Genomic DNA, 13,338 nt, shown 5'->3' with positions numbered 1-13,338 from the left:
GTAAAATGTACGCATTGTTTTATTAGTTAGAATACAGTATTGTGTGTGAGCGCAATAGTTCACATTGATAATGGAATAAGCTAATATTAATGTCCTGTCCATCCTTCTTTACAATACCTGTCCTTCTCCATTTATTTCTTTATCTGAGGGTCCATGGAGGCAGCCTGGATGGCAGGGAACTGCTCCAGGAATCGCTCCACCATCAGGAACAGGCTGTTCCACCTGCTCTTCACATCCAGGATGACAGCATGTTCTGGAAGGCCGCGCGCGCAAGAGACAGAGACAGAGACAGATGTTGTGTTCCTGTGGGTCCAGCATTCAAAAATAAGGATAGCCAGAGACAGAAATACGATATATAAAGAACTCAAAGAGATTTATTAACTCGCGCTTCCTGTGAACTTGGGCACACTCTGATCTGGAGCTACGCTGAGAGGGCGGGGTTTTAGTGTACTGTGTCGCGACACTTCCAGCAGCCTGAGGCTCATGGGATATGTAGTATAATATGTCTACCAACAACTAGTTCTATTCTTGCGTTATTAACAAAAATACACATCTTAATACAGAACATTCCTCCACGGAAACGTTTATCCTCTCCTATTTTCTATAAAACAAAACAAAAAAACACTTTTACACAACTTAAGTTCACGCCCATGACCTTGTTTTCTCAATCCTTATCTTTCCAGGCATAACGATCAGGAGCTTGTCTAACACGCTGTGGTCTGATGTTCTGTGGTTCAATAACACCATCATTTGATTCACCTCCTTCCAGTTCAAGACTGGGTACAATCTCAGTTTCTGGGGTAACATACAAATGTTTAGCAATGTCAACCTTTTCTGTGTCAACCTGTTCTGTGTTGTTGACTACCTCCACTGTCTTATCAGTGATCAACTGATCTATGTGTTTCTTACTGATTTGACCGTCCACATTTACCAGGTAAGTCACTGGACCTAGTGCTCGCTCTATTACACCAGATTTCCATTTCTTCCTGTCTCCTCCCCAGAAATTCCTAACAGACACCTTCTGACCTGACTGGAGGGTTCTAATAGTGAGGGAAAGTTAGGAAAATCTGGGAAGTAAAGCATTACCAAGAAATTTCGTCATGAATGTGCTCATAGAGGTGTGTAATAACATGTATTAAAATGTTGAAATGCAACTCCAGTGGGAAACCCTGAAAAAACCTGATCAAAGTTGGGGTATTAACACCAGTATTAAAAAAATCAACTTCCGGTTTAGGAAAAAAGGCTACCAAAACATTTTTGTACATAATTTTCTGAACAAAAAAGTCTCTTGGGGTAAGTCTCTAACTCACTCGTGTGATTTTTTAGGGGTTAGGGGTGTAGGGGTTCTTCCTCCTTCAGCAAGTCTTTTGAACTTTTCTTCAAACCTCTGCTCAAACAGTGCCACTCGTGAATCTGTGTGTCTGACTCCCATCTTCCCATCAGCAACCTTCTTAATTAAGGTCCTCATTTCACCAAGCTCATCCTCGTTGAAGATATGTTTCATGGTGTGTTGATAGATGGCTGCATCAATGAGGAGGTGAGCACGGATTGCCTTGTCAAAACACCCTCCATCCAAGATGTGGCTGGCTGTCGTACTTCCTGGATAAATCAGCTGGACCAGTTCTAGTAATCCAGAATCTTCCATGGTATTACCTATGGATCCAAGGTAGGACTTCAGCAGGTGAAATCCGCCCAGCCTCGGCATGACAGGTAGATTGGCCTGCTTTATGATGTCCACAGCCTTCAGCCAGATTGGAAGATCAAACGTCACAATAGTGACCCGGTCTGCAGAGAGTCGCATGCACTCTTTGAGTGTGGTGAAGATGGTGTTGTGGTCATTAGGGTCACCTTCAATGACTGGAAGGTAATCAATCTGTGTGCTCTGTTTAACATTGTCTGCATGGATACTCTTCATCCAGCCATTCCAGTTGGGGTGTGGGAAGTCAGGATGTTGAGCTTTGATCACCCACCCTGCTGCCCAGAGTGTATCACTTGGTGTGAGGAGAGGCTGGTTGTGCATCACAGAAGAGGAGAGCGCAGCAATGGAGAGAAGCGTGATGGAGCTGATTCCTTTCTGTTTCCTGCTGGTGAATGGGAGTATCTTCACTTGAGCTCCTTTCAGGATTTTAGCTTTCTCATGTGCCTTTAATTTCACCCTGTGGACAGCAGCTATAATTTGCGGATCTGGCAAAGGTGGTGCTGGAGAGGTGATTTTGATCCAACCCATTGAATGAAACGGGGTGTTTCCACTGACAGAGACAATGTTTAAATCTATATTGTCCCCAACAAACTGAGTGACTGCATTGTTTGCTTCCGCAACCTCCATGGAGACCAGCTGATTGTCACTTTCACTGGCGGTCGGAACCGTTGGATCCTCAAGTGCGGCATCAATCGCAGCCTCATCATTGATCTGGTCATCAGTTTCTTCTACAATGGTATCAAGTGTGCCAGATGTATCTGGGATGCCATCTCCATTTCTGTCATTGAGGAAGCAGTATTTGTAGTTTTGTGTCTCTGAGTAAGACTCAGTGTATCCTAGCCGGTGTAACTTGTCGATCATCCATTTTGACCCAAATCTATGATCAAGTTGTATGGCAAGCCCCATTTGGTATGGCAATACTCCTGATCGAGGCCGACAAGCCTTGATTAAGTTCTGCCCCCAAACAGCTACTCTTTCATCGGTCTTCACTATTGGTCTCAAGAACATCTGGAGGCTCTCAGGAACAAGTGCCAGCTGACTCTGGATATCAGCCATACTGTATGCAGTGGGGTATGACTTTGGATCTATTAATCATGGCGATGTCGTTGCATATGAACTTTAGTGCTGTCTTTATGATTTGTGTCTTCTCATCTCTTTGCTGAAGATTAGCATGATGCTCTCGCAGAATGTTGCTTGTGTTATCTTTGAGGCAGAGTACATCTGACCTTTTCGACTGTGATGTGAAGTACAGTGTGTCATGATATTTCTCTTGAAGTTTCATCCTTAGCCATTTCTTTGAATAAGAGGGGCTCTTATCGGGTGACTGATCAAACTGCTGCATCTTTTCGTGGACTTGGTCAAGCGTCATCACCCCATGCTCGAGTTCTGTGTCTAGCCATTCGCATAATTCAATAAAAACAACCTCTCGCTCATCATCTATTTTCTTTTGTCCTCTCTTCCTTGGTCCTTCATCTGCAGTATTGGAGTAAGGCCTACCCTTTTCAAAAAGAAGTTTGCAGCGCAAATGATACAAGGTTTCTTCTGCTACTAAGTCATTGATCCCTTCCAGACGTCCAAGGACGTCTGTGCCCCAGTCATCTCCACGACTCCTTGCTATCTTCAGCAAGCTTGCCTTTAGTCTATCTGCAGTCACATTATCAGGCACTCTATATTTCTTTCTAGCATCTGCTGGTTTATGTTCATAGAGATGAGCGGGTTGGTTGCAAAGAATGCATACATTCTTGTACAGAAGAGGTGCATGCAGTTGATGCACTGAACTCAGAGCAAGTGTGCCTTCACTTCAGCTTTGTTGTCTCTTCCTCTGCCTTTGATGCTTGAGCTGACGTCTTGGTGACCTTGACAAACTTGTTGTACAAATAATCTTTACACTTTATGTGGTATCTAAGTCTTCTTTCATTTTCATCCTTCTTCATACGCTCCAAAATTGTAGCATTTTCCATGGCTTCTGCATGTTTCAATAAAGTAGCGTAGCCTTTAGAAGTTCCTTGCAAAAGCCTCTCACCTGGCGTTTCCAGGCCTTCACAGAAGAAGCACTTGAGCAGAGGTGGGTTCACATCATCTTCCATATTAGCCTACTGAAGACCCATAGGCTACACAAAATAGAATAAAGACCGAATCTGTCATAGAGGCATAGTTTCTGAAATATTGTACTGAGGTGTAAAAGAATAGATTTGCTTAACCGTAACAATAAATTTAAAAAAAAATCTGAGGCAGTACAGGCTACACCACTTTAACCTAGCTAGGTAGTTAATGGAGCAGACAGCTAGCATTTAACTAAATAAATAAATCAGATGTAGGTTTTGGAGTATAGTACACAAATGAGAGTCAGACAACTTATGACAACTATGAGCCAGCTAACAAGTATTGTTAAGCTAGTAATGACAACTTTTGGTGGAAGTTAACATTTACGTTAGCCGATCATATTACTTACTGTTAGCTAGCTAACAAGAAAAAGCAAAGTTATACCTTTTATGTAACAAATGAGAATCATCAGTGTTGTGCAGAGAAACATTTCAGCTTGTTAGAAAAATTGTTGAGAATACGTACGTATCAGGTGTTGAAAGCAGTATATTCAGTCAGCCCGTGATCAATACAGAAAAAGGATGTAAATGGCTTCAACATGTTGGGTGCCCTCTACGGCATGGGGGGGGGGTGATGAGTGGGAAAGTGGATGTGAATATTTTTCTACCAGGGTCTTGGTGAAAAATAAATGCTTGCAATCAACTTAGAATCATGACAAATTCCTAGTTTGACCCCTCAAACGTAAGTTAAGTCCAATTTAAGCTTTTTTCAATTTTCGAAAATCTGTTATCGGTACCCTGACTTTGAGCAATTTTTTCGGAGGTTACCCCCGGGAGTTGAATTTCAACATTTTAATACATGTTACTACACACCTTAAGGAACACATTGGTGAAGAAATTTATTGGTAACACTTTACTTCCCAGATTGGTCAAATTCCTGCCAACTTTCCCTCACTATAAGGCAGCTTTGGACACATGTCTGTTTGTCTTGTATCTGTGCAGAGAAGTTGGGTTTGACCAATGACAGCCTAGTTCTAACACTTCTCTTTAGAAAGAGCTCAGCTGGAGTTTTTCTGGTTGACGTTGATGGTGTGTTCCTATAACTAAACAAGAATCGATCAATGCAGTGTTGTAAAGAATATCCATATTCTTTCTGTTTGGTGATTGACTGTTTAAAGGTCTGGACTAACTATTCTGCCAGTCCGTTAGAGGCTGGATTGTACAGGGCTGACTTGATATGTTTGACACTCTAGATTCTAGGAATGTTTCAAATTCTCTGGAAACTAGCTGCGGTCCATTGTCAGAAACGACGACTTGGGGGAGCCCATACGAAGCAAACTGACCACTCATAGCTTCTACAGCGGCTGTAGCTGTGGTGTTAGACATCAACTTCTGGCCAGCGCGAATAAGCGTCACTGACCAGCAGAAACTGATGTTTCCCTTTTTCGGCGAAGTCTATGTGAATTCGCTCCCATGGCTGCTCTGGCCATTTCCAGTGGTGTACTGGGGCTTTGTTTGACACGTGTCTATTCTATTTGCATTACTTGCAGCTATTTACCATTTGTTCTATTTCCTTATCTAGGTATGCCACCAAAAATGGCTTCTGGCTACTGCTTTTGACTTAACAATGCCCATATGTTCTTCATTTAACTCTTGCAACATTTTAGGTCTCAGTGTTGTGGGTATGATCACATGTAACCCCCATAACACACAATCTGCTTCCACTGTGAGTTCCTCACGTTTGTTCCAGTATGGTTTTAACATCTCATCTGTAACATGTTTAGGCCAACCATTCTGTGTGAAATGCCTAACTTTGGTAAGCACCCTGTCTTTTTCCGTCTCTCTCCTGATGTCTTTGGCTGAAACAGGGATGGCTTCTAACCATGACACTCTAAAATCAGGGTTGCCCTGTGGTGCTTCTTCCTGTAATGGCAAGCTTGATAAACCGTCTGCGTTTGCATACGATGTTATACTGATAGGCTGAGAGAAGTAGCGCCCATGTCTGCAGGCGGGCAGCGGCTAATGCTGGCACCCTTGTCTTTGGCCCCAGAATCTTTACTAGTGGCTTATGATCAGTAACAAATATGAATTTCCTTCCATACAGATAATCCCTAAATTTCTGTTCCCCAAATATCATGCCTAATGCTTCTTTCCAAATTTTGAAGTAGTTTATTTCAGTCTTGCTTAGAGGGCGTGATACATACGCTATTGGCCTTTTGCTGCCATCTGGCATCTTGTGTGATATCAGTGCTCCTAATCCTTATGTGCTAGCGTCACAAGCCAATATGATAGGCAACTGAGGGTCAAAGTGAGTAAGGGCAGTTGAGGATGACAACTGCCTTTTTGCATTCGCAAAAGCTGCTTGGCAACTGGGAGACCAGTTCCATGGGCTGTCTTTCTGTAACAGCACCATCATAGATTTGATGATGGTAGACCAACTTCTCAACGAATTTTCCATAATATGTCAGTAAAGATAGGAATGCTCTAAGCTCTGTAGTATTCTTTGGCTGTGGAGCACTTGCTGTGGCTTCCATTTTCTCTAGTATTTGGTGTAACCCATATCTGTCTATTTTGTGTCCCAGGTACATTACACTTGGTTGACAGAAGGCACATTTCTCTTTGTTTACCCCAATACCTCTGTCTTGGAGCCGTTCTAAGACCTGTCCCACATTTTCCCAGTGTTGGCTTTCTGTTTCCCCTATGATCAGAATGTCATTTAGATAACAGACAACACTTGGAAGACCCTGTAGCACCTGATCCATAATACGTCGGAATATTGCCAGTGAACTTGCTACTCCATATGGCAACCTATTCATTCGATAGAAACCTTTTGGTGTATTTATGATAAGGTACTGCTTCGATTTCTCATCTAACTCAACCTGTTGGTAGGCTTGTGTTAGGTCTATCTTGGTAAAATATTTGCCACCTGCTAATTTAGCAAACAAGTCTTGCGTCTTCTGTAGTGGGTATTTGTCTGTCTCTAACCATGTGTTTATGGTGATCTTATAATCCCCACAAATCCTAACTTCCCCATTGGTTTTTGGGATGCACACAATGGGTGTTGCCCACTCACTGTACTCTACAGGCGTCAACACACCTTTCTCTTCCAGCTTTGTGAGCTGCTGCTCCACTGCTGCGCTCAACGCATAAGGTACTGATCTGGCCTTAAAAAATTTTGGAGTTGCATTGTCAACTACCTGTAATTTTGCTTTTATTCCCGAGATCACCCCTCTGTCCCTATCAAATACTTGGGAGTATTTCTCATACATCTCAGTCAGCGGATCTGTTACTGGCACATAGTTCACTCTATACCAGTTTAGACGTAGGTACTGAATCCAGTTCCTACCAATCAGTGTTGGACCTTTTCCCTTTGACACTAACAATGTTAGCTGTTCTGTTTGGTTTCCACACTGTACTCTCACTTGGAATTTCCCTAACAGTGGAATTGGCTCTGAAGAATAAGTTTTCAAGCTAACCTCACAAGGCTGGAGTTTACACTTCCCAAATCTCTGATTGTACAGTTTCTCTGAGATTATACTCACGGCTGCACCTGTAAAACTCCATTGACTTCGTGGACAAGGTCCAAGGCGTAAAACTGGAACCGAATGAAACTATGGTATCCTATGACGTGACCTTATTATTCACCTGCATCCCAACCATGGAGGCTTTGGAAACTGTGAGGCAACGTTTGCTACGGGACGACACCCTCCACAATAGGACCAACCTCAGCCCAGACCAGATTTGCCAACTACTGGACCTTTGCCTGAACACTACATATTTCCAATTCAGGGGCCAGTTTTACAGACAGAAACACGGCTGTGCAATGGGCTCACCAGTATCGCCCATTGTGGCCAACTTATATATGGAAGAGGTAGAACACAGGGCCCTGAACTCCTTCAGAGGAACACCTCCGAGCCACTGGTTCAGATATGTGGATGACACATGGGTCAAAATCCAAACACAAGAGGTGCAAGCGTTTACCAAACACATCAACTCAGTGGACAAGAACATTAAGTTCACAAGGGAAGACGTAAAGAACAACAGTTTGCCCTTCTTGGACTGTGACGTCCACATTGGGGAAGACAGGAGCCTCCACATTGGGGTTTACAGAAAACCTACACACACAGACCAATATCTACTTTTCGACTCACACCATCCGCTGGAACACAAACTGAGCGTCATCAGAACTTTGCAACACAGAGCTGACGATGTGCCCAGCAGCACTCAGCCCCAACGAGAAGAACACAAACACCTGAGGGGAGCTTTAAAAACCTGCGGCTACCCCAGTTGGACCTTTGTGAAAACTGCAACACGTTCCGAAAAGACCAACCGGGTGAGCGACGAGGAGAAAAGGAACAGACGGTATAGCACAGTTATCCCGTATGTTTCTGGGGTCTCCGAGAAACTCAGGAGAATTTTGAACAAACACTGCATCCCGGTATACTTCAAACCCAGCAACACACTCCGACAAAGATTGGTTCATCCCAAAGCCCGTGTACCACACACCCGGAAAAGCAATCTGGTGTATGCCGTACAATGCAATGAGGATTGCACTGACCTATACATAGGAGAAACCAAACAACCACTACACAAACGGATGGCCCAACACAGAAGACCAAACTCCTCAGGACAAGACTCCGCAGTCTATCTACACCTAAAGGAGAAGACACACTCCTTCGAGGACAGCAACGTACACATTTTGGACAGAGAAGATAGATGGTTTGAAAGAGGGGTGAAGGAAGCCATCTATGCAAAACTGGAAAACCATCCCTCAACAGAGGAGGAGGTCTGCGACACCACTTATCTCCCACTTACAATGCCGTCCTTTCATCTCTACCCAGTGTAACAATAGGAACTATTGTTAGGAACCATTGTTTAGTTCCTTGTTTACACAGGGGTCGTTTAGGTTGTTGCACCTGGAATAACGGACCGAGCATGATGCATAACCTTACGTGCCGAAGTTATTATTAAAGTTTATAGCCCCGTGGGGTTGAAACGAGTTGTAACGTCTCATTAGTAGAAGGTAACAACACACTTTAACATGGTGGCAGCGGCGGACGACTCGGTTTGAAGTTTGGTGCGGAAAAGTTTCTAGGAGCGGGAGAGCGGTTAGTGTTCCTAAGCAACGTTCAGTATATGTTAGCATTAGCTGCTAGCGTGAGACTGCCGTGTGACATGGATGGGCTTAAACCACCGCAAACGTTATGTCTGGACTCAAGCAACCTTTCGAGGACATGGAAGGCCTGGAGGGACGAGTTTGCTCTGTATGTGGATTTAGCCATGGCTGACGCCGATGACAAACAGAAGGTGAAACTGTTCAGCTATCTTGTCGGGGAGAGCGGCAGGGAACTTATGGACACGTTACTGGGCGACACACCGAAGGATGCATGGACGTTAGATGACGTTATCGAGAAGTGTGATGATCACTGCGACCCCAGCGTTAACGAGACTGTGGAACGTTATCGTTTTTTTTACAAAAAACCAGGGCACCAGTGAAAATATAGACCATTATGTCATGGAACTGAGAGTGTTGGCAAGAACATGCAACTTTGGGACAGTGAGAGACTCGCTCATTCGGGATCGGATTGTGTGTGGAGGTAACAACACAATCGTAAGAGAAAGACTGCTCCGAGAGAAAAACTTGACACTGGACACATGTTTGCAGCTGTGCAGAGCCGCTGAGCTCTCAAAGGACAATGTGAAAACCATCTCGGGATCGATGGTGGAAGAGGTACATGCAGTGCAAGGAGCACAGTATCGGAAACAGACGAGCAACACTGTGGAGTGCAGATATTGTGGAAAAACGCATGAGAAAAGTAAACAAAAGTGCCCAGCGTTTGGGAAGAAGTGCACAAAGTGTGGAAGAGAGAACCACTTTGCAGCAAAATGCAGAGTAAAACCGGAACTAAGGAAAAAGAAATATGTGAGTAAAATAACAACTGAATCTGAGAGTGATGAATATGAAGATATTAGCACCTGTGTAAAAGAAACTGAGAAAATGAAGAAAACTCAGCTTCTCTATGCTGGCATGCTTCTAGGCAAGGACATGATCAAATTCCAAATAGACTGTGGTGCCAGTTGCAATATCATCCCAATTAACCTGCTGAATCCAGATGCCAAATTAGAACACACGAAGAGTGTACTAGTAATGTACAATAAAACCAAATTAAAACCACTGGGAAAATGTAAAGTGAAAATAAGAAACCCGAGAAACAACAAGCTATATCGCTTAGAGTTCCAGGTGGTGAATGCAGCTGGTACAGTGCCTCTGCTGGGTAGGAGAGCCAGTGAGGCCATGAAATTGATAAAAGTGCAATATGAAAACATCATGACAATAGACAGTATTGTCACAACAGAAACAACAACAGGACAGTGGATAATGGGACAAATTAAAGATGAGTATGCTGATGTGTTCATTGGCGATGGCTGCCTCGAGGGAAAATACAAAATAGAGGTGGACAGCACAGTGAAACCAGTACAGCTGCCAAAGAGGCGGGTCCCAGTCGCCATGATGAAACCACTGAAGGATGAGCTACAGGACCTACAGCAAAGAGGGATCATAACACCTGTGGAATGCAGTACAGATTGGATCAGTGCAATGGTGGTGGTACAGAAACCAAGTGGGAAACCAAGAGTGTGTATCGATCCCAAGCCTTTGAACAAAGCTCTAAAGCGCAGTCACTTCCCACTGCCAACCATTGAGGACATTTTACCGGACTTGTCAAAAGCAAAAGTGTTCACAGTGTGTGATGTCAAGAGTGGATTCTGGCATGTGCAGCTGGAGGAGGAGTCCAGCTATTTAACAACATTTGCCACTCCATTCGGACGTTACAGGTGGCTGAGGATGCCAATGGGGATAAGTCCGGCCCCAGAAATCTTTCAGAGAAAGCTCACACAAGCGCTGGACGGTGTACCGGGCTTGTACATTATAGCTGACGATGTACTGATCACAGGCCAAGGGGAAACACAGGAGGAAGCTGAGCGTGACCATGATGGAAAACTGAGACTGTTTCTTGAAAGATGCAGACAAAAGAACATCAACCTGAACAAAGACAAATTCAAGCTGAGACAAAAGGAGACCACATACATTGGACACCGCCTGACGGCTGATGGACTCAGGGCGGATCCAGAGAAAGTGCTTGCCGTTGAGAAGATGCCGGCACCGACTGATGTGAAAGGAGTGCAAAGGCTGCTAGGTATGGTAAATTATCTAGCCAAGTTTTGTCCCCACCTCTCAGACCAGTGCATAGTGTTGAGAGATTTGACACACAAAAACAGGGAGTGGAACTGGACAGCACAGCATGAGGAGGCTTTCCTCAAATTGAAAGAGACTATAGCAAAGGTCCCAGTACTGAAATATTACAACCCAGATGAGGAACTCACAGTGCAGTGTGACGCTTCAGACACAGGTTTAGGCGCAGCGCTCATGCAGATGGGTAAGCCAATAGCATTTGCAAGCAGAGCACTCACTCAAACAGAGCGTGGGTATGCACAAATAGAAAAGGAGTTCTTAGCAATGGTTTTTAGCATGGAAAGATTTCACCAGTACACATACGGCCGAAAAGTGACGGTGCAAAGTGATCACAAGCCGTTGGAAACAATAGTGAGAAAACCTCTACTAAGTGCACCCAAAAGGCGGCAGGGAATGATGCTGCGCATACAAAAGTATGATCCATATGTAGTATATGTGCCAGGTAGAGACATGCTGCTAGCAGACACTCTGAGCAGAGCTTATCTTCCTGAGAGTGCACCGGATGCAGAACTAGAGACTGTCAACATGGCACAACACTTACCTATCGTAGCAGACAGGTTACATGATATACGATCTGCCACAAAAGAGGATGAAACACTGCAGCTTCTCATCAAAATGATGCAGCAAGGATGGCCTGACGATAAGTCAAAAACACCAAGGGAAATCAAGCCCTACTTCTCATTCCAAGAGGAGTTAAGCCACCAAGATGGAATAGTGTTCAGGAGTGAGCGCGCTGTCATCCCTGATGCATTGAGGAAAGACATCACTTGCCGCCTACACGCATCACATCTGGGTGTGGAAGGATGCCTACGGAGGGCTAGGGAGTGTGTCTATTGGCAGGGCATGAACGACCAAATAAAATCATATATAGCAAAGTGTGACATCTGCAGATCAATGGACATTAAACAACAAAAAGAAACACTAATGTCACATGATGTGCCAAGCAGGCCGTGGGCAAAGGTGGGCACGGATCTGTTCATGTTTGAAAACAAAGACTACCTCATAATTGTTGATTTTTTTCTCAAATTTTTGGGAGTTAGATTACCTGGCAGATACCAAGTCAACCACAGTGATACGGAAGCTGAAAGCTCATTTTGCCCGCCAAGGTATCCCAGATATTGTAATCTCGGACAATGGCCCACAGTATTTGTCACAAGAATTCCAGACGTTCAGTCGACTGTGGGGATTTCAACATAAAACCTCATCACCAGGTTACCCGCAAAGCAACGGCAAAGCTGAGTCAGCCGTTAAGACAGCAAAAAGACTCTTGCTCAAAGCCAAGGCTGCTGGACGGGATCCTTATCTCGCCCTTCTGGACCACCGCAACACACCATCACAGGGTACTGATACCACACCAGCACAGCGGCTGCTCAGTCGCCGTACCAAAACACTACTGCCAACCAAGGCAAGCCTGTTACAGCCGAAAGTTGTGCAGGTGAAACAGGATTTACAAAATAACCAACAACGGCAGAGGGCATACTACGACAGGTCGGCTAAAGACTTGGACACGCTTGCCCCAGGTGAATGTGTGAGAGTTCAGCCTCTCGCACCCCACACTGACTGGAGAGTGGGCAAGGTGCTGAGGCCGGTCGATAGGAGATCCTATGAGGTCCAGCTGCACACGGGTGGTGTCATCAGGAGAAATCGCAGACACCTCAGGCATGCACCAGGGGCAATCTTCACTGACACTATGGACATGGAGATCAGCAGCCCCAGTCAGCTGGAGAGTGTTGAACCCGGACATTCAGAGAGTGTTCCTTCTCGCAGTGTCTTAGCAGGAAACAAAACCAAGGACACTGGTGACAGGGCCAACCCTGTTACCACCAGATCAGGCCGCTCTGTTGTGCAGCCGCAGCGATACAAAGACTTTGTGACCTCACATAGATGAATGGATCTGTAGCACTAATGGACTTTGGGGGGGGCATGAATGAAAAAGAAAAAAAAGTGAATCACAAATGTTGTGCAAATGTATTAAAGGTTCTAAAAAAAAAGAAGAAACTGAAAAGAGAAAGGATGTAACAATAGGAACTATTGTTAGGAACCATTGTTTAGTTCCTTGTTTACACAGGGGTCGTTTAGGTTGTTGCACCTGGAATAACGGACCGAGCATGATGCATAACCTTACGTGCCGAAGTTATTATTAAAGTTTATAGCCCCGTGGGGTTGAAACGAGTTGTAACGTCTCATTAGTAGAAGGTAACAACACACTTTAACACCCAGGAGACTCAAGAAGCCTAGCCTCCAAGAACAACAGTCGGTCACTAACGGCTCCAACGACTCTCATGACCACTGAACAATGAAGTCGAAATCAACACCCCCAACGACCGTCGCGGCTAAACAAATGC

This window comes from Lampris incognitus, chromosome 12 (assembly GCF_029633865.1).
Source record: "Lampris incognitus isolate fLamInc1 chromosome 12, fLamInc1.hap2, whole genome shotgun sequence".
NCBI classification, from domain to species: domain Eukaryota; kingdom Metazoa; phylum Chordata; class Actinopteri; order Lampriformes; family Lampridae; genus Lampris; species Lampris incognitus.
The sequence above is the reverse complement of the archived record's forward strand: the minus strand, read 5'-3'. Positions refer to the sequence as shown.